Source organism: Petaurus breviceps, unplaced genomic scaffold, assembly GCF_028583685.1.
Source record: "Petaurus breviceps papuanus isolate PSGF00001 unplaced genomic scaffold, PetGlider_PUasm1.0 90760, whole genome shotgun sequence".
NCBI lineage: Eukaryota > Metazoa > Chordata > Mammalia > Diprotodontia > Petauridae > Petaurus > Petaurus breviceps.
In genome coordinates, this window is record NW_027187338.1 from 13,007,549 (window position 1) to 13,027,218 (window position 19,670).

Genomic DNA, 19,670 nt, shown 5'->3' on the forward strand with positions numbered 1-19,670 from the left:
GAATGTTGTATACAGTAACAGCAATATTGTTTTAAGAACAACTTTAGACCTCAGATACTTGACACAACTAACTGTGTGACCTTGGGCAAGTCACTTAATCCCAATTGCCTTGCCTTCCCCCCTCCAAAAAAAAAAGAACTTTGAGCAACTAAGTCATTTTTAACTATTATAAATACCCAAATTAACTGCAAAGGACCTAAGAAGGAAGATGGTATCTGCATCTGAAGAAAGAACTGGTAAATAGAAGTATGTATAGAAAGATTTTACATACACACATATGTATATATATATATATATATATATATTTGTGTCTAATGGTAGCTATCTCTAGGGTTGGGGTGATGTGGAGAGGGAAAGAAGAAAAAAAAGGAAAAAAGTAACATGATTACTTTAATATATATAAATACATTATGCTTTTATATAAATATATAAACATTTATAAACATATAAAATATATAACAATACATACATATATGATAAATAAATGCATAGAATATAAATATATAATTAAATTTCAAAAATTTACATAAATATATACTTATATATATTTTAAAGGAATTATAACTTGTACATATAGATTTACAGTTTCATGCACAGTCATCTTTTTTTTTTTTTCCTATTCTACCATGCTATGGAAATTCCTATTTTATTTCTTAACTTCAGAATAAAATAAAATTTTAAAACTGCTTTTTCTAATTAAAAAAATGCACTGAATTGAGACAGATTACAAGGTGAATAATAAAGGGGAAAAAATCAAACCATGGAGCCACTTTCAGCCCTCAAATGCAAAACAGAGACCGACTCCTCTGTCTGTAGGGGAGAAAAGAGTAGTTTCATAAGTCACACTTTAGGGCAGGACAGAAATGATGCCAACATTATAGTTGCATCTCCTAGCAGACAAATATTAATTCTTTCTTCTTGGCTCTGCCTCTCACAGTTCCTTTCTCTCCTGGAATTCTTTTGTTCCTGTTCCAGCTTACCCCTCTAATTGTCAGTTGAAGTTGCAGCTTTTTCTCCCTTGAGTATAGAGTTATCACTGTTCCATGAGACTGCCCTGCAGGTCAGGGCAGATGGGGAAGATGATAATGGTGAGGGAGAGAATATGGATACCTCAACTCAAGTCAGTCAACCAGTCAGTCAATATACATTTATTAAGCGCAATCCCTGAGCCAGGTACTGAACTAAGCATTAGGGACACAAAGAAACTCAAAAGACAGTTCCTACCCCCCTGGAACTCCGACTAATTCATATTTTGCTTCTGTTTCCTCTGCAAAGGAAATAAAATCTTGGAATGTATAAATATGAATGGGAATAGGGTCTTGACCTATGATTTCATCAACATAGGGAGCTTCATTGTTGAGGAATTTGTTCTACAAACACAGGCCAGTCCCTTTTCTGCAACTTGCAGAGAGGTTAAATGATTTGCCCAGGATTGAAGAGACAAAAACAGAACAAAAATGACTAATAGGAAGCTGATTTCTTTCTTTTTTTAATATAAAAAATTTTTATTATGAATTTAATATCAACAAATACGAACATTGCAGTAGACAAAAAGAACAAAAGGGAGAATTATTTCTAAAACTGTAAACAGTTACATGGTTTGTTTTTTTAAAAGTCTCTATTAAATTTAGCACAATAGTAACAAAGTCACCCTGTTTGTGTCCCTTTTTGAACTTCCTTTTGTTTTCTTCTGTGTACTTTTTAAAAAAGAAATTTTGTTGATATCTTTTGTTCTTCTACATCACCAAAAATGGCCCCAGGATCCCTTCCCTTTCCTTCCCTGAGTGTCATCCTATATAGCAAATAATAGTTTTTAAAGACACAAAGAAAAAAGAAGAGAAAAATGAACAAAACTTTAACACATTGGAAAAGTATGAAAATGTGTACAGTATACTACACCCATGGACCTCCCCACCTCTTCAAAGGGGGCCGAAGGTATCTCCTCATATCTCGACTTTCCAGCTATACTTGCTTTTTGTAATTTTGAAGCATTCACTTTTTTTTTGGACTTTATACTTTCCACCTAAGTTGTTGTAGTCATTGTGTATGTTCTTTTCTTTACTCCACTTATTTCATTCTCCATCAGTTCATTTGGATATTTCCATGTTTCTTTGTTTTCATCACATTTCATTATTTCTCATAGCAGAGTAATATTCCGTTACATTTATATACCACAATTTATTTAACCACCCCCAAATTGATGAACATTTGTTTTGTTTACAATTCTTTGCTAAAAAAAATTGTTGCTATAAATATTTTGGTGTAAATGGGGGCTTGTTTTTCTTATCAATGGTCTCCTTGGGATATAGGACTAATAGTGGAATCTGTGAGTCAGATGGTATGGATAGTTTAGTCACTTTATTTGTATAATTTCAAATAGTTTCCCCAAATGGTTGTACTGAGTCAGCGCTCAACCAACAATTCAGTAATGTATCCATCCATCTCCCTATAAGCCTTCCAACATAAATTGAAAAAAAAATTTATTTTTGTTTTTCAACATTTGCTTTTATAAAATTTTGAGTTCTAAATTCCCCTCACCCCATGCCAAGATGGCATGCAATCTGATACAGGCTATACATATACAATCATATTCAACATATTTTCACATTAGTCACATCCAACATAGATTATTCCCATTTTTTGTCATCTTTGTTAATTTTCAGCATGTGAGGTAAAACCCCAGAGTTGTTTTGGTTTGCATTTCTCTTATTATTAGTGATTTGGAGCATTCTTTCATGTGGTTAATAGTTTTTAATTATTTTGAAAACCATGTCTTTTGACTACTTATCTATTAAGGAATGGCTGTTAATTTTATAATACACATAATACCATTTGGTTGTTTATATATCTTAGACACCAGATCCTTTTTTTGAGAAATAGTATACAAAACCCCACAGTCTCTTCCCTATTTATTTTCCTTCTTATCTGAGGTGCATTAATTTTATTTGTGCAGAAGCTTTTTAGTTTCATGTAATCAAAATTATTTAGTTTGTCTTTTGCCTTTGCCTCTATCCATTATTAGGTTACAAACATACCTTTTACCCATAGCCATGTGAGGCATATGATCTTTTTCTCTTTTAATTATATTGTGATCTTTAATATTTAGGACATATCTACATTTAAAATGTATTGTGAAATGTGGTATAAGGTATCGGTCTAAGCCTAATTTTTTCCAGATGGCTTTCCAGTTTCCCCAGAAGTTTCTTTTAAATCTAATATGGAATTATTTTCTAAGGAACTCATATTTTCCAGTTTATTGAAAACTGAACTCTTGAATTTTATTGATTCTGAATCTTCTTTGTCTAGTTCATTCCACTTACCTGCTTTTCTATTTTTAAATCAATATCAAATGGTTTTGATTAACTGCTGCTTTACAACAGAGTTTGAAGTCTGGAAGTGCTCCTCCTTCATCTCTACCCCATTTCATTATTTTCCTTCAATATTCTAGATCTTTGGTTTTTCCAAATGACTTCTGTTATTATTTTATTGAGTTGTTGGGTTTTTTTTTAATCGAATTTCTGTATCCTTTAAAATGTTTATTTAATGCCCATTTCTCTTTTTTTTACTACCCACTACTATGTACTAACTCATGCCCCACCCCTCCCTTATAATAAATAAATGATTCAACCCTTGTTTTGAATATGCAAAATAGTTCCTTTACACTGAAATCCCAAAGAATCTGGTCACCTGGACATGGGTTGAATCATTTAATGGAAATAGGAGAAAAGATGCATTTGCATCTTATGTATTCACTCCCTCTCCCAGCATACCTGACTTTGGGGATCAAGGTAAGCTGATTCAATTGGGAGGCACTCATTGGGGAAAATGACCCAGACTAAATGATCCAGTCTCTTTTTGCTACTCATTCCTATTTCAGTCTTACCAGAAAAAGGAGCATCCACGAGGGGAGTCTCAGCTGGTCTATATTATTTGTTTCAGTATTGAATGTTCAGTTAGAAAGAGATTCCTTATGGTTTCTGTTTTCTCCCCACATTAGTCCACTATCTGCCATGTACAGTTGTCTCTAAGAGAAATGAGTTATTTTCCTTCTTTTTTCTGTGCAAATCAATGGGTACATGCTCACATCATCAAATCTAGGTATTGGCAATAAGAGATCATAGGCGTTAGCTATGTAACAAGATGTAGTCATGATACAAATAATGGGATCCTGTAGAACAAGCATGCCATTCCTGATTCCAAATGAGGATTTGCTGACCATTTCTTAGCTAGGCACATGGACCAATAAATTTGTTTCTGGCCTAAGTATGGATCTCAATTCTCCTGAGAGTCTCCTATAAATCTTGCTATCCAAACCACTAGGAGCAACCAGGTGGTACAATGGATAGAACACTTACCCTGGAATCAGAAAGATCTGAGTTCAAATCTTGCCTCAGACACTTACTAGCTATGTGACCTAGGCAAGTCACTTAACCCCATTTGCTTCAGTTCCTTATCTGTAAAATGGGGAAACACTGAAGAAGGAAATGGCAAATCACTCTAGTATCTTTGCTAGAAACAAAAACAAAAAAATCACGGAGAAGTCCATGGAGTCACGAAGAGCTGGACAAGACTGAGCAACAGCAACAACAATCCAGACCACTGTAGCTGTGGTTGTGTTTGTCCTTCGCTTTTGAAGAAGACCCTGGCATCAGGGAAATGATGACATGACTCGCAGTTGACTTTGATTTGAGTGAAGGAGGCCTGGGCAAGGTGACCAGCCTCACTTTCTCCTCCAGAGCCATCTGGATCCAGTGACCAGATATTCATCAGGATGACTGGAGATGACCCAGAATGCAATGGGAGATCCTGGCCCTTTTAGGCTAAGGTTTTTTTCATGTACTCACTTGAGTGAGGTAACACCCATTCAGTGAATAGGCCTCTTTAAGAAGTGAGTTAAGGGATGACCCCTTTAATTAGAAAAAAGAAGAAAAAAATCAATCTTGGAGGCCAAGACCCTCAGAACTGCTGTTCCGAAGAGAAACAGTTAACATTGACATTGACTCTAAGCAAGGAGGGCCCAGAATACAGCCATTAAGTGGAGCTTGGCCAGGGACCTATTGTGGTCCAGTCTATGAGCTTTGGAGTCAACTGGGTCTAAGGTTTTGTGAAAAGAAAAAGAAAGAGAGAGAAGGAAGGAAAGAAAGAAGGAAGGAAGGAAGGAAGGAAGGAAGGAAGGAAGGAAGGAAGGAAGGAAGGAAGGAAGGAAGGAAGGAAGGAAGGAAGAAATCTAACCAGTAAACTCTAAGTTAAGTGGGCAGCTTCTGGACATCAAAATTTACCTTCCTTTGGAAAGGAGAAGGGGAGGGAGAGGGAGAGGGAGAGGAAGATCTGAGTTACCCAACCAGGTGGGTTCCCATTCAGGCAGCTTGGTCTGCTCACAGGTTGTGTTTGTCCTTTGTTTCCAAAGAAGACCATGGCATTAGGGAAATGATGACATGACTTGCACTTGACTTTGTAGTATGAAAAAAGAATAGGTCAGTGTTTTCCCTATTTTTTAAAGAAACAATTTGTGTAGTTTTGGAATTACTTGTTCTTTAAATTCTTGATACAATGTATTCAATAATCCTTCTACCTCTGTTGTTCTTGAGCAAGGGAGTGACATGGCCAACTTCATTGTTTCAGAAAGATTATTTTAGCAGCAATGGGGAGAATGGATAGGCTGCAGGAGACTGGATGCTAGGAATCCAATTAAGAGACTGCTTCCATAAGAGGTGAGGAGGGCAAAAACTAGAATGGTAACCTCATGAGTGAAAGACAGAGACTGATGAATAGATGCATCGTGAAGATAGAAGTGAAAAGGCTTTGTATATGATTATGGGAGTTAGGGGAAATTGAAAATTCAAAGATCACTTTGAGTTTGTGAAACTAGGTGATTGGAAGGATGGTGATGCCCACAAGAACAAAAATAAAGCTTGGAGAATAGGTAGATTTAGGGGGGGAAATAATGAAATCCATTTTGGATATGCTGAGTTTTCCTATTGGATATCCAATCAGAAAACTCTACTGGGCAGTTGGTGTAATGGGCTTAGAGCTCAGAAGAGAGATTAATACTGGGTATTTGGATCAAGGAGTCATCTGCATGGAGATGATAATGGAGCTCATAGAACTGATGAGATCAGTAAGAGGGAATATATATATGTGTGTGTGTGTGTGTGTGTGTGTGTGTGTGTGTGTGCATGTGTATATATCTTCTCTATATATAGATAATCTATCTAATCTCTCTCTCTCTCTCTCTCTCTCTCTCTCTCTCTCACACACACACACACACACACACCTTTGGGGACATCCATGCTTAGGGAGGGGGACATGGATTAAAGGGGATTGAGCATGCCCTCCAGGGAAATAGTAGGCATGAGAAAATGAGTTCCACTAAATCAACATTGGAAAACAGTGATGAAACTGGAGAGAGGAGCTACCTAGATATCAAAGAATCTAAACCATTCCCACCAACCATTCTTGGGTCATTTCTACCTGGATTTGTAAATCTCATACAAGCAAGGAATGGGAATTGAAGATGTATTGACTTCCTGTGTTGGTTGAAGGAGCCCAGTTGACAATTTTATTCCACTATTTCATGAAAAAAATTTGCATAAGATCGTTCTACTGACAGCGTAGAAGTTAGGTCTCTATGGGCTGGGTGAGAAGGGCTACTCATATTAGGGATAAATCAGGATGAGCTTGAAGTTTCCTAAGGAAGTCATGGATATGAGCAAGAAGATAAAAACTGTAGCCACGGTGTCTCTATCTGAAAAAATGTCTCTGATGTGTCAGCATTGATAGGCACCAATCCTAGCCTATTAAAGTATGAATGAAATAATGCAGGCAGGAAGCTAGAGCTCCATACATGGATACCCTAATGATCCATGAATCCAGTAGAGAAGTGGGGTTTGGTAGAGATGATCAAGAGACCGATAAGTCTTCTACCACCAGAGTAAATCTGAGAGAAGCTCAGCTGTGTTGATTTTCCAGGGTCTTAGAAATGGAAGGATCATTTGTGGAAGAAATTCAGTTTGAGGACTGCCAACGTTCACTTACTTGTCAAGTCTGGTGCTCTTTCCTCAGTCCTTATGCATAGCTCTCTGCAACCTTAGACGCTCTTTTCTGGGTTTTCATGACACTGCTCTTTGGTTTTCCTCCTACCTGACTGCTCCTGCTCAGTCTTTTTTTGCTGAATCTTCATCCAGGTCACACCCACTAATTGTGGTTATATGTCACAACCCTGTCTTGGATTCTTTTTTCTTCTCTCTACTGTCTTTTTCTTAATAACCTCAGGAACTCTCATGGCTTTAATTACCATCTTTCTGCAGGTGTCTCCCAGAACTATTTACCTCACATCAGTCTTTCTTTTCTGAGCTCCAGTTCCACATCAACAACTACCTAATGGACAATTTTTTTTTTCATTTCTGCTGGACATTTTTAACTGGATGTGCCAGAGACATCCCAAACAAAACCTAACTGAAACAGAACTCATTATCTATTCCCCCAAAGCTACCCTTCTTCCTAACTTCCCTATTTCTGTCAAGGGTACCACTATCCTTCCAGTTTTCTAAGATTTCTACCTGTGAATTATCCTCATGAGATTCCTCACTCTCCTTCATATCACATATCCAACCAGCCGTCAAATCATGTTGTTTCTTTCTCCACAATATCTCTTTTCTCAATCACCTTCTTACTAATTATAAAGCCAACCCCTTAGTTCAGACCCTCATCCTTTCTCAATCTGACTATTGCAATATCCTCTTAGTGGTTTTCCGTGCCTTCTCTCCTCTCTTACCTTTCCAAGCATACCACTGCCAAAGGGACCTGTACAGTTCTGACCATGTTAATACATTCTAATGCCTCCTGATTTCTTCTCAGATAAAAATATTACCTCTTCCATTTGACTTTCAAATCACAGCTTAACCTGACCTCAACCCACCTTTCTATTTCAGTATACATTGCTCCCTTTTCTACACTTGATGGTCTAACCAGATTGACTTTCTTTCTGCTCCTCAGACATGGAACTCCATCTTCTATATCTTTGCCTTTAAACGAGCTTTAGCCATGTCTAGAATGTAATTTTTCCTCAGTTCCACATCATAGAGCACTTCGCTTCCTTCATAGTAGCCCCCTTCACTTCTAGTGTCCCCTCTATACTATCTTCTATTTTTAAAGTTGATTCTATGTTTACTTAAGTATGTACATATGGTCTACCCACAATAGAACATAAGCTTCTAGAGAGCTGATAGAGTATAGCTTTAGTTTTGTCTCTGTATCTCCAATGAGTAGCACAGTGCTTGGAACATAATAGGTGCTTAATAATCGTTCTCTGGTTCCTTGCTTGACTGATTTGATCAGCTGCTTCAGGCTTGAACCAATACTTGTTTATGCAGATGTAGACAAACTCTTTGCTCTATAAAGTTGCAGCAGTGGTGGGTTGCTTGTTCAGCCATTCCTATTTGTTCCCCTCATCCTACTACTGAATTGCATAGGTGAGTTTCTTGGTATAAGTACCCTTTCTTTGTCCTGAGAAGTAACCAAGCGATCTGGAATTCTTTTTTTTTTCTTCAGTTCTTAGTCCCCAACCAGAGATAGTTCTCTACCAAACCACCTCAGCATAGCTCTTTTTTTCCCTCTTGTCCAGGGATGCTCTTCCCTTCATTGCCTCCTCCCAACTGCATTTTCAATAAATAACTCATACTAGCAAGCATCTGTGGTTAACCCTGTTTGTAAAGCAAAGTTACTGGATTTAAACCAAAGAAAGGCAAAAGGACTTCCCCATGCCCAGAAGAAAAGACTCCTGGCTCTCATGCAGGAATGCAAGGGAGAAAGGATATATAGAATTATTCCCATTAGAATCTGTGGTTGAAAGGGGCATGGGTTTAAACAACACAGCATCTGTTCTTACATTGTGAATGATTGGCCCATATAGCCTCACTCCTGCAACTCTGGCAGAGCTCCCTGAGGCAGTTACTTCTGCCAGCCCTTTCACTATTCTAACTCAATACATCTTTTGGGGGCTTCCATTCCTGCAGCCCCATCCTCCACTACAGTCCTCAGTGAATCAATATTTATTAAATGCCTCTTATGTGTTATGTCTATACCAAGTGCTGGTAATACAAAGAAATTGAATTCCTGTACCCAAGGAGTTCATAACAAATGGAGGAGACATCGAATATGATGTATGTACATAGATAAATAACTATGTAAGAACAAGTATGCAGAATAAATGAGAGATAATCAAAACAAGGAAGGCATTAACATTAGAAGGGAATAGGAGTGGCTTCTTAGAGATGGTGAAATTTTAACGGGGACTTGAAGGAAGACAAGGATGAGATGAGGAGGGAGAGAATTCCAAGCCTGGGGGACAGTCAGTGAAAATGCCTAGACTCACAGGTTCCCCTCCCTCCTAGAACAGAAGGAAGGAACAGAAAGGAGGATAATGTCACTGAATCACCGAGTACATGGAGGAAAAGAAGGTGTCAGGAAAGACTGGAGAGAAGTTACAAAGGAAGAATCAACAGGCCTTTGCAACAGGTTGGATATGGGGAGCATGAGAGCATGGAAAGTTGAAAATATCTAGGTTTTGAGCCTGGATGACTGGGAGGATGGTGGTACCTGCCACAGTACTAAGTAATAAGGAAATTAGGAAGAGAGGAAAGATAAGGATTTTGGTTTTGGCTGTAGAGGGTTTAAGATGAGTATAGAACATTCTCTTTGAGATGACTAACAGGCAGTTGGAGAGGTGAGACTGGAAGTTAAGAGAGAGGTTAGGGCTGGATAGGTACATTTAAGAATCATCAGCAAAGAGGTGATGATGGAATTCAAGGGAACTGATGAGATCACCAAGTGAAGTAGTAGATAGGGAAAAGAGAAGAGAGTCACTGTGGGATTCCCACATTTTAGTGGGCATGACCTGATTGAGGACTCAGAAAAGGAGCAGTCAAATAAGTAGGAGAACTAAGAGAGAGCAGTGCTTCAAAGACCTAGAGAAAAGAGAGTATTAAATAGAAGAAGGTGATTAAGAATGTCAAAGCCTGCAGAGAGGTGTAGCAGCAAGCACCCCAGTGTCCCCAGGGTGGCTGCCAATACAGGTTCTTGGATCTGCTTTGATAAAGGAAAGCAACTCAAAATGGGTTAACAAGCTTACTTTAATCAGTCAAATATGTATCGTTTACCTAGTTCAGGGGAAAGAGGTCAGCACCCCGAACTTCAGAATATACAGACAGAATTATCAAGACAGAGAAACAGATCAGGTAGACAGTTTTCCAAACTGTCCAACCATTACATCCATACCAAATCAACATCTGGGTTTTTCAAAGCCAAGGGGGGGCTCTCAACAACGGCTTCCCAGAATCTCATCTGATCAAATCACAGAACACTTCTCAAAGTGAGCCCCAAAACAAAGCTATACATCAGGGCTTATATAGCCTTCTCCTGGCTCAGAGAATGTAACAACCTTTTGGACCCACTGGCCAATCAAAAAGTATCTATTGAAAAACAAGCCTCCCACCCCAGGCTCCAGGTGCATTTTAGCCTAGGGGCAGGGAAGATCTTTAAAATTTACATTTCCATTACATTCGGCCCCAAGATCTTTCATGCCCATAGCATAGACAATTTCCTTTTGAATTGGCATGAACAATCATAGGTCACATTTGCAAGATACATAACTGAAGTTACCAAAGTGGCCACAGGACCTTAAACAAACACAAAGTACATTGCATTATCACCTCAATTCAAAACAAGAGTCCAAATAAAGTTCTCTTGAGTGGAGGGGGGTGTTCTTCCCCTCACATAGCTCCAGCCCCTGCTTCCAAGTACAGAGAGGGGGCTGGGCAACAAAACCAACAAGGTGGGGTCCTTGGGGATCCAAGGCACTTCATCCCACCCACCACAGTCACAAGTCCATCCTCCCCCTGGGTCCCAAACTGTGGGATGCAGCAAGGAAACACATTCAGTGCCCCTGCTTTGCTGCTCAGTTCTTATCTTTTCCTGTGGCTGAATTCTGAACTCCTGGGTTCCTTCTCCTCCCACAGGCAGCAGCCGCTCCTGGCTTCTGCCCAGGTCCCAATGCAGGCAGCTCACCATTCCTGCTCTCAGCTCAGCGAAGTCTGCATGCAGGCCATTCTTCTCTCCTGCTCCACGGCTCCACAGAGTCACAGCTACCACAACTGGGAAACAAACAATTATCCCAGCCCCCATACTTTCCTTTTACTCTGCAGATCCTGTTCGTGATGCCATTTTGTAGCAGCAAGCACCCCAAGCGTCCCCAGGGTGGCTGCCAATACAGGTTCTTGGATCTGCTTTGATAAAGGAAAGCAACTCAAAAAAAAAAACACCTCAAAATTCAGGTTAACAAGCTTACTTTAATCAGTCAAATATGTATTGTTTATCTAGTTCAGGGGAAAGAGGTCAGCACCCCAAACTTCAGAATATACAGACAGAATTATCAAGACAGAGAAACAGATCAAGTAGACAGCTTTCCAAACTGTCCAACCATTACATCCATACCAAATCAACATCTGGGTTTTTCAAAGCCGAGGGGGGGCTCTCAACAACGGCTTCCCAGAATCTCATCTGATCAAATCACAGAACACTTCTCAAAGTGAGCCCCAAAACAAAGCTACACATCAGGGCTTATATAGCCTTCTCCTGGCTCAGAGAATGTAACAACCTTCTGGACCCACTGGCCAATCAAAAAGTATCTACTGAAAAACAAGCCTCCCACCCCAGGCTCCAGGTGCACTTTAGTCTAGGGGCAGGGAAGATCTTTAAAATTTACATTCCCATTACAAGATGTCAAGAAAGATAAGGATTGAGTAAAGGCCATTAGATTTGGCAATTAGTAACTTTGGAAATGACTAGTAATTTTGGAACAGTTTTGGTTGGATGATTAGGTCAGAAACTGGATTGTAACAAGTTAAGGAGAGAGTGAGAGGAAAGGAAGAGGAGGTACCTATTGTAGATGGCCTTCTCAAAGAGTTCTAGTCACAAAAGGCAGAAGGGATAAGGATGATAATTATAGAGAGGATGGAAGACTTGGTTGAAGGTTTTTTGAGGATGGGGGAGAGATGAACATGTTTGTAGGCAATAGAAAAGCTTTGGAAAAACCACTGGACTAAGTGGGATAGTAAATTAATTAGGAGGTATGAGGGCACCATTCAGATTATGTAACATAAATTTTTAGTGAACACAGTCAAAATGGTTTTATGATTTTTTTCTAGCTTCATTCAATAACACAGTGATGAGGGGTGAAGACAATGGATGGTGGCAATGATGCAAGGCTGACTTGGCAGGGCAGCATCCAAGATAAGATATAAGAGGACAAGGGATTCAAGAGAAGAAGATAGTGAGTTGACCGTATTCACCAAAGGGTCAAGGTGGGGAAAGGAGGGGAGAGTAGCTAGTGCATCAGAGATGGTTTGGGAGAGAACTGAAGGGCTGAGGGATTGAAGGTCACTCTGTAATCAAAGAACAGGGTTTTAGGTTGGAAGGTAGAAGATTAATGATCAGATAAGGAAATTTCAGAGTTCACGAATATGGAAGGGTTGCATTTATGGGTGATGGCTGTATCAAGGGTATGACCATCTTTGTATGCCATTAAGGTGGGGGTGGAATTACAGGTCATGTGAAATGAGTAAGTTGAGGAAACTATGAGGTTAGGGTGTTTCAGGGAGTATCAATATGAAATCCAATATTATAAAGGCAGGAATTGGGAAAGATAAAAAGACTGTGAACTAGGCACTGAATTAGTTGAGGAAAGAAAGGGAGTGTCCTAGAGGTTGGTAAACAACCAATCTACCAGAATTTTGATAGGGTGATAGATATAGATTAAATGGACTTCAAAGGTGGAGAGATTATTGAGTGATGATAGTATAGGGAGAATATGTAAGTGGCCTTGATTAGTGAATTAGGGTATTTCTCTATTCTTTTAGAAAGAGTGGAGACCTTTACCCTAAAAACAGGCAGAAATCTCCCCAGTTCTTCTTCTTAGACCTGACTTTTGCTATGTTCTTCTTCTTAGACCTGACTTTTGCTATCTCCTGAGCAGGAGGTATGAAATAAAGATAAAGTCAGCAAGGCAACCACCTTTTAAACTTAACTTTCGTTTTTACCACCTTTTTCTGTTACAGAATTGCTTGTCCTAATTCAGGAACCTCACCCTAACTTATGATAACCATACAATACATTTCCCACATCTTTATCTCTGAAGGTAAGCATATAAATAGACAACAGTCATTTGTCCAATAATCACCAAATATTTCTAGTGCTCAGGGTTACCCAGTTTTTAAAACTCTTAAGTTTCTTCTGTTGATCCATTCAAATGAATAGGTGAGAAAAAGGTACAAAAGCAATATGTGTTTTGGGGGGAAGGGTGAGAAAGGGGAACACTGCTTTGTCTTTTGGCAGCCCAACCACTTTCATGGCATTTTCATATGCCAATTAGATAAACAAATGAGATGAAAATCCTTTACAAGATGCCAAATATAGCTTGAATAGTACCCTTTTTCAGTGAGACTGCCATGAAAGTTTTGGGAGCACTTTTCAATCAGGAGAATATAACTACCAGAAACCTTTTGCATTTTCCGGTAGAGGACTTACTGGTGATGACTTGTTATGCCATGTACAGATGGGAGCCCTTGGTTTTGAAATGTATTGTCACTGAGAAGTTCTGAGATGATTTGTATGACATTCAAATTCAAATATTAACCATCAAGCTGAAGACATATCCTGTCCAGCTATGGCCTCCTCCCTTATTTCTCCCCTTCTTCCTATTGCTTGACTGCTCATGGGACTTAGATGAGCAGAGGGCCTCCATTAGAAAGAATCCATTATTTCTGATGTCTTTACCACCTGCCTTTGCCTTACGGTGCCCACAATGTCATCTTAGCTATTTATGTTAAGTACCCCTGGTTCTTGTCATTTGCCCTGCCAATGAACCCTTAGGACTTTGAGACTTGTCCATGTGCCCTTAAGCTGAGCCTTTCATTCAACTAAAGTATGAGTCCCTTGAGAGCAGGGAATATCTAATTTTTTCCTGTTTGCATTCTCAGTGCTTAGCACAGGGCTTGACACAAACTAAACACTTAAAACATGCTTTTGAACTCATTCATTCCAGGACTAAATTAATACTACCTTGTCAGAGAAGGGTAGGTAGGGACATTGGTCATCTGTGAGCTCAATGTATTCCAATGGATCAGGGAAGGCTAAAGAGGATAAAGGTGCCATGCTCTATAGGCCAGAGTTGTCAGACATGTGGCCCACAGGCTTCAAGGGTCCCACAACACACCTGGGTGTGGCCCATTATTGCATTTAAAAACTAAGTCAATGTGCAGCCCACAGGGATTCTTATATATGGTTTAGTGGCCCCTCTTTCTATTTGATTTTGACACCACTGTTATAGGCCACATGAGTCCAAAGCTGTGATGATACCAATAGGAGATTCGAAGGCAATCTGTGATATTTAGGGAACAAAACCTTTGTCATATGAGAGTGTATATGAGAGTCTAGGACTTAACACTAGAGAGTGTGCTTACACTAAATATGAACATTGTTCCTTTGAAACTCTGTTGCAATTGAAATCTGTGAATGAGAGAAACTGAAGGCAACAAAGTTCCAAGTATGATCAATTTATTAGCAAAGTTAGCAATTGCCAATAAATGTAGTCCAGGGCTCCTTGGTAACCAAAGACTCCCACTGCCACCGCCCCCCACAACAGTCTGGGTAGTTCTCTTACAGCAAAGCAACACAATCTATTATTAGCAATGTGGACACTATCAAGTTACAATTGGTTGAAATCAGAGAATGGGTTTTTTTCCATAGCCTTTGGCATGGGCATTTTACACAACATCAACTTAGATTTCCTGGAATATCTGACATCAATGCTTCATGGAATATATTTGACCTTTACTTAAGTTTCCCCTAAGGAGAGTCATGGGTGATTGACGAGAGTGAAATAGGGAACTAAAGTTTCAGGCTTAAGGAGTTCTAAACTCACATAATTTGAGAGAAATATTCTTGATTAAACCTTGATGAAATGAAGTAGAATATAAATTTTTAATAACAAAATTCCTCCCTTTGATCCTTTGAAGAGGCATGCCTCTTCAATGGATCACTTACATAAATAACTATCTAAGACATAAATCGAATTACAGGAATGATTGATCATGACACAGGTTCTTCCCCATGAAACAGTTGATGGATTCACTCTTATTTCTGGGACGTCTTTTCAATCTGAAGGAAGAGATTTCTAGCTGCCTGGCCTAATTCAGAAACCATAATGTAAGGAAATATGGGCCAGTGGACCTTTATCCTCTTTCCATGTTCTTTTGCAAGGTCACTTATGTACATTCTTTCTCACTTTTGGCACTTGCACCGTCATGTGCTAATTTTAGAAGGGAGATTAAAAGATCACCAAGAAAACTCAGCAAACATAAACACTATGAACCAAAATGCCCAAATAATACAATAATGCAAAGCCCTGCACTAAGTTCTGGAAATACAAACAGTACCTGCTCACAGAGAGCTCACAATCTATGAGTGAGACAACACATACAGAAGATTTAATAACATCAATCCCCCCTGCAACCTGACAACCCACTCCCAATGTTCATTCAAGCAGTGTATTCTCATCTTGAGTCCCAGATGCCCCAAAGTGGTTAGCAATACTTGGAATGGGTCTTCACAGGTAGGTTGAATTCTACCAGTCTACTGGAAATTTTTTAAAAGTTTTAAGGTTATTTTAACTTTTTTTCCATCCCTGAACATATAGCATTACCTACAGTAAATTGTAAAGAAGAGGTCCTCAATTAAAAATTTGTTGAATTGAATTTATACAGTATTTTATACAGTATATATTTTATACAGTTCATAAATTGTTTTCCTCACCTTTTGTTATGGTCTTTAATGATAGGGAAATGGAAAACCTGATATGTGAAGCAACTAGTCCATGGTCACACAGCTGGCAAATAGGAAAGCCTGGCCAAGAACACATATTTTTTCCCCCAAATCTAGGATTCTTCATTGGGAGGAAGGAACTAATTGAACTCTCAGGGAGTGCTTATTTCAGTGTAGTCAACAGATTCTATTTTTTTCATTGTATTTGAATTTATTTTAAACTTAAATACAAAATAAGAAAAAAATTTTTAAATTGCCATGTACACAGCAGAAAATGAGATAATTCAATATAAAGCAATAAATTTCCATTTCAATGAAACTTTCATAATAAATACTCCATACTATTTTCAAAGCTGCCTGTCTTTGCTTCCATGTATGTTTTTTTTTGTCCTCTGCTATGCGCTTTTTACTTTATTTTTTTCCTCTTTCTCCCCCCAAGAAGGTTACAATTAGGCTCAGATACACACACATACATAATACAAAACACATAATACATATACATAGATATCCATAAGCATGCACATAAATACATACATACTTATACACATACACAAGACCATATTATGCTTATTTCTACTTGTCTTCTGCTTCTCTTAGGTGGATAGCATCTTCCTTCATAAACCCAAGTCTTTCCATATTTTTCTAAATCTACCACAACAATATTCCAACCCAATCACATTCTATCTAGGAGATTATCTATGAGAGTTTTTCCTCCAACTTTTCTGCATTCCCTCTGTTTTTGGCTACATAGGTTCTATTTATAAAGGGAAATTTTTCTTTAAAATAAGCAAAATTATCCTTTTTAAAATATAAATGTCAATACTGCTCTCATCTTATAATATGGTTTAAGGTCTGATATGACTGAATCTAGTTCCTTCACACCTTTTCCCCTGGTTTTCTTGAAGTTCCTGATCCTGTACTCTTCCAAATGAGCCCTGTTATTATATTTTCTGACTTAGTAAAATGATTTTTTAATGATTTAATTGGGATGGTATGACACAAATAGATTAGTTAGGTAAAATGGTCACTTTAAAAATTATATTAGCTTTACCCATGCACAAAAAATATTACTTCAATTATTTAGATATAACTCTGTATAAAAGGTGTTTCATGTTTATATTCACAGAGCTACTGTGTCTGTGTTGACAAGTATACTCCAATATTTTTTATACTTTCTAGTTATTTTATATGGTCCAAAATTATTGATTAATGTGGCTGACACATAATGTAGTTTCCCTATTTTTCTCACTGGAAATTCTTGATATAACTTTGTTACTGGGATGCAATTCATGTAGCAAAACATACAAAGGTCCAGTCTATACTGCAGTTCCTGCTTTATGAAGTTCATTCACTATATTTTGCTTAAATCTGTTGATAACAAGACTCAATACAATCCAGACTCAATACAAATTAGTATTGTCTCTGAGGTCCTGTCTTGGAAAATGAGCCTATCTATCTCTTAAAATTATCAGAGACTTAGAAAAGGAAAATAATTTCAATTGTCAATGAAATTTTATATATAAAATCCTTAATATGATTTTGAGAACATTTACTAAAACATACTCAAGGCCTGTGTATCTTTTTAGAAACATTTGGAAGCTAATTGCATATTCCCAATTCTTTTCTTGGAGAAAATATTCTGATCCTGTTCTTTTTTCAAAACTTACTACTCCAAAAATTCAAATTTTCTTATTTAATTTCTCCTCCCTCTTGAGGATATTATTCTCATATCACTCTGACAGAATATATAACTATCAGTAAGGGGTAGCAAAACTAGGAATTCATTCACTCAGACTGAAAATAGTAGGATCTTTCATACTGCAATCATATCATAGTAACTCAGATTCAGTATTGAAACAACAAACCTTCCACTGTTTATCTGCCTTGATTGTAGAAATTTTCTATGAAAAGAAAAGGGGAGACATGGTTATGATGATATAAAGACTTTTGCTGTAAGAGCACAGACTGCCTGACATCACAACAAGGAAAAACTTCCTTTGAACTATTTGATTTTAAGTATGAGTCATATTTAATAAGCACTCATGTATTAAAATTCCACATTATTCACAGGGTATCAAAAGCCAGGTTTGTAATTAATAGGTAGTAAAATTTCTTATTTAGGGAAACTGAGTCAAGAGGATACTACCTTGGCCTACACCAGGTCATACCCTCAACTTTTCTCTGGCACAGACATCCACCTGTAGCATTTCTCAGACAGTGCTCTATTTGGGAAGCACATGGCATTCTTCTTGAATAATAAGTTATGGGTTTCATTACAATTCAGAAATCATAGCTGAAATAAAAATTTAGAACAATGTCAAAGTATAGTCCCCTGAGATTTTACCTCAAATGGAAAAACTTCGCTAATCATAGCTCAGGATTAGATTATTGTTACTTTTCTCATGTCTTTTTTTTTTTTTTAAGCAATCGGGGTTAAGTAACTTGCTCAAGGTTACACGGCCAGTTATTTCTGGGTGTGGTGCTGAGTATCTGAGCCCGGATTTGATCCAGGTCATCCCAACACTGGAGCCGGTGCTCTTACTCGCTGAGCCACCTGGCCGCCCCTAAGCAATTGGGGTTAAGTAACTTGCTCAAGGTTACACGGCCAGGTGTTTCTGGGTGGGTGCTAAGTGTCTGAGCCCAGGATTCGATCTCCAGGTCTTCTCAACACTGGAGCCGGTGCTCTTACTCACTGTGCTACCTGGCCGCCCCTCTCATGTCTTAATAAATATAAGGACATTTTATTGGTCCTTCATGTAAGAATGATTACTTTCTGGAGTTTTACATGTATATAGTGAACTTAGGTTCACATATACAGTGAATAGTTGGTTAAAAAATGTAACTTCAGTACACCCTAATTATTAACAGATACAATTTTATGATTTCCAAATGATTTTTAGAAGAAACTCACTTTCTATTTAAAGTTAATGTGTAAATTTTTCCAATTCGGCAGGAAGAGGTCCCAGTTCCTCAAATTCCAGTATCAGTTTTACAATACATGATCAGCAAGGCTGGGAAGATCTTATGACCCAGCAAGGAACCTCACAGACAAGGATCTCAGAAGGATTTGCTAGTCTTTTCTCCCAACATTCAATCTTCATCATCATCATCATCATTTTCTAATTTAAAACAAAATACACCCCATTAAACTTTTTAAAGTTTTGAGCATTTTTGTCATATTCTTCTAATTCCAAATAAAAAGGGAAATTATCTGTTTAATGGCATTTGTGATACAATTGTTTCTCAAATTTCATAATATAATATTTTAGAAATACAATAAGAACATTTACAATGTCATGTATTTAAAACTCATTATCAATCAGGTGACATTAATTCAGTCAAATGTATCTCCAAATTATCTTATTTAGAAAAGAATTTATCTTACTACCTTTGACATTTTACAGTAGTCACATTTTATAATTATAATAAACAACAATTTATACAGTACTTACCACATACCAGGCCTTTTCTGGTTTTTAAAGTTTAATTTAAAGAGTTTTAAAGCTTTGCCTTCTATAGTACTTTAAACTGTTTAATATTTTATTTTTCTTTAGTTATTTGCATTTCCTAAATGATTCAGTATAATAATTTGCTGGTTTACATCATAGGGCAGTTGAGTAGTAAGATTGAGGAAATTATGGGAATTAAGTGAATTTATTCCATCTTGTGACTCAATTCTGGATCTAGCTCAATTTCCTTTCCATTCAATTAGGTATCTAGTCAACTTTCTGTCTTGTGAGAAAACTTTATTCAATTATGGGAACTGTGATAAAATTTTATTGCATTGTTTGAAC

At 37.7% G+C, this 19,670-nt stretch overlaps 1 long non-coding RNA gene across 1 annotated transcript in view; it reads left to right on the forward strand.

The window, feature by feature from the left end:
• The window catches only part of LOC138146165 (uncharacterized), a 39,683-nt gene extending 20,606 nt beyond the window's left edge, over positions 1-19,077 (forward strand). Inside the window, exons 2-3 of the long non-coding RNA XR_011164411.1 lie at positions 13,113-13,192; positions 18,830-19,077. This is a non-coding gene — a long non-coding RNA (uncharacterized lncRNA). The remainder of the gene's footprint in view (positions 1-13,112; positions 13,193-18,829) is intronic.
• The last annotated feature ends 593 nt before the right edge of the window (positions 19,078-19,670 follow it).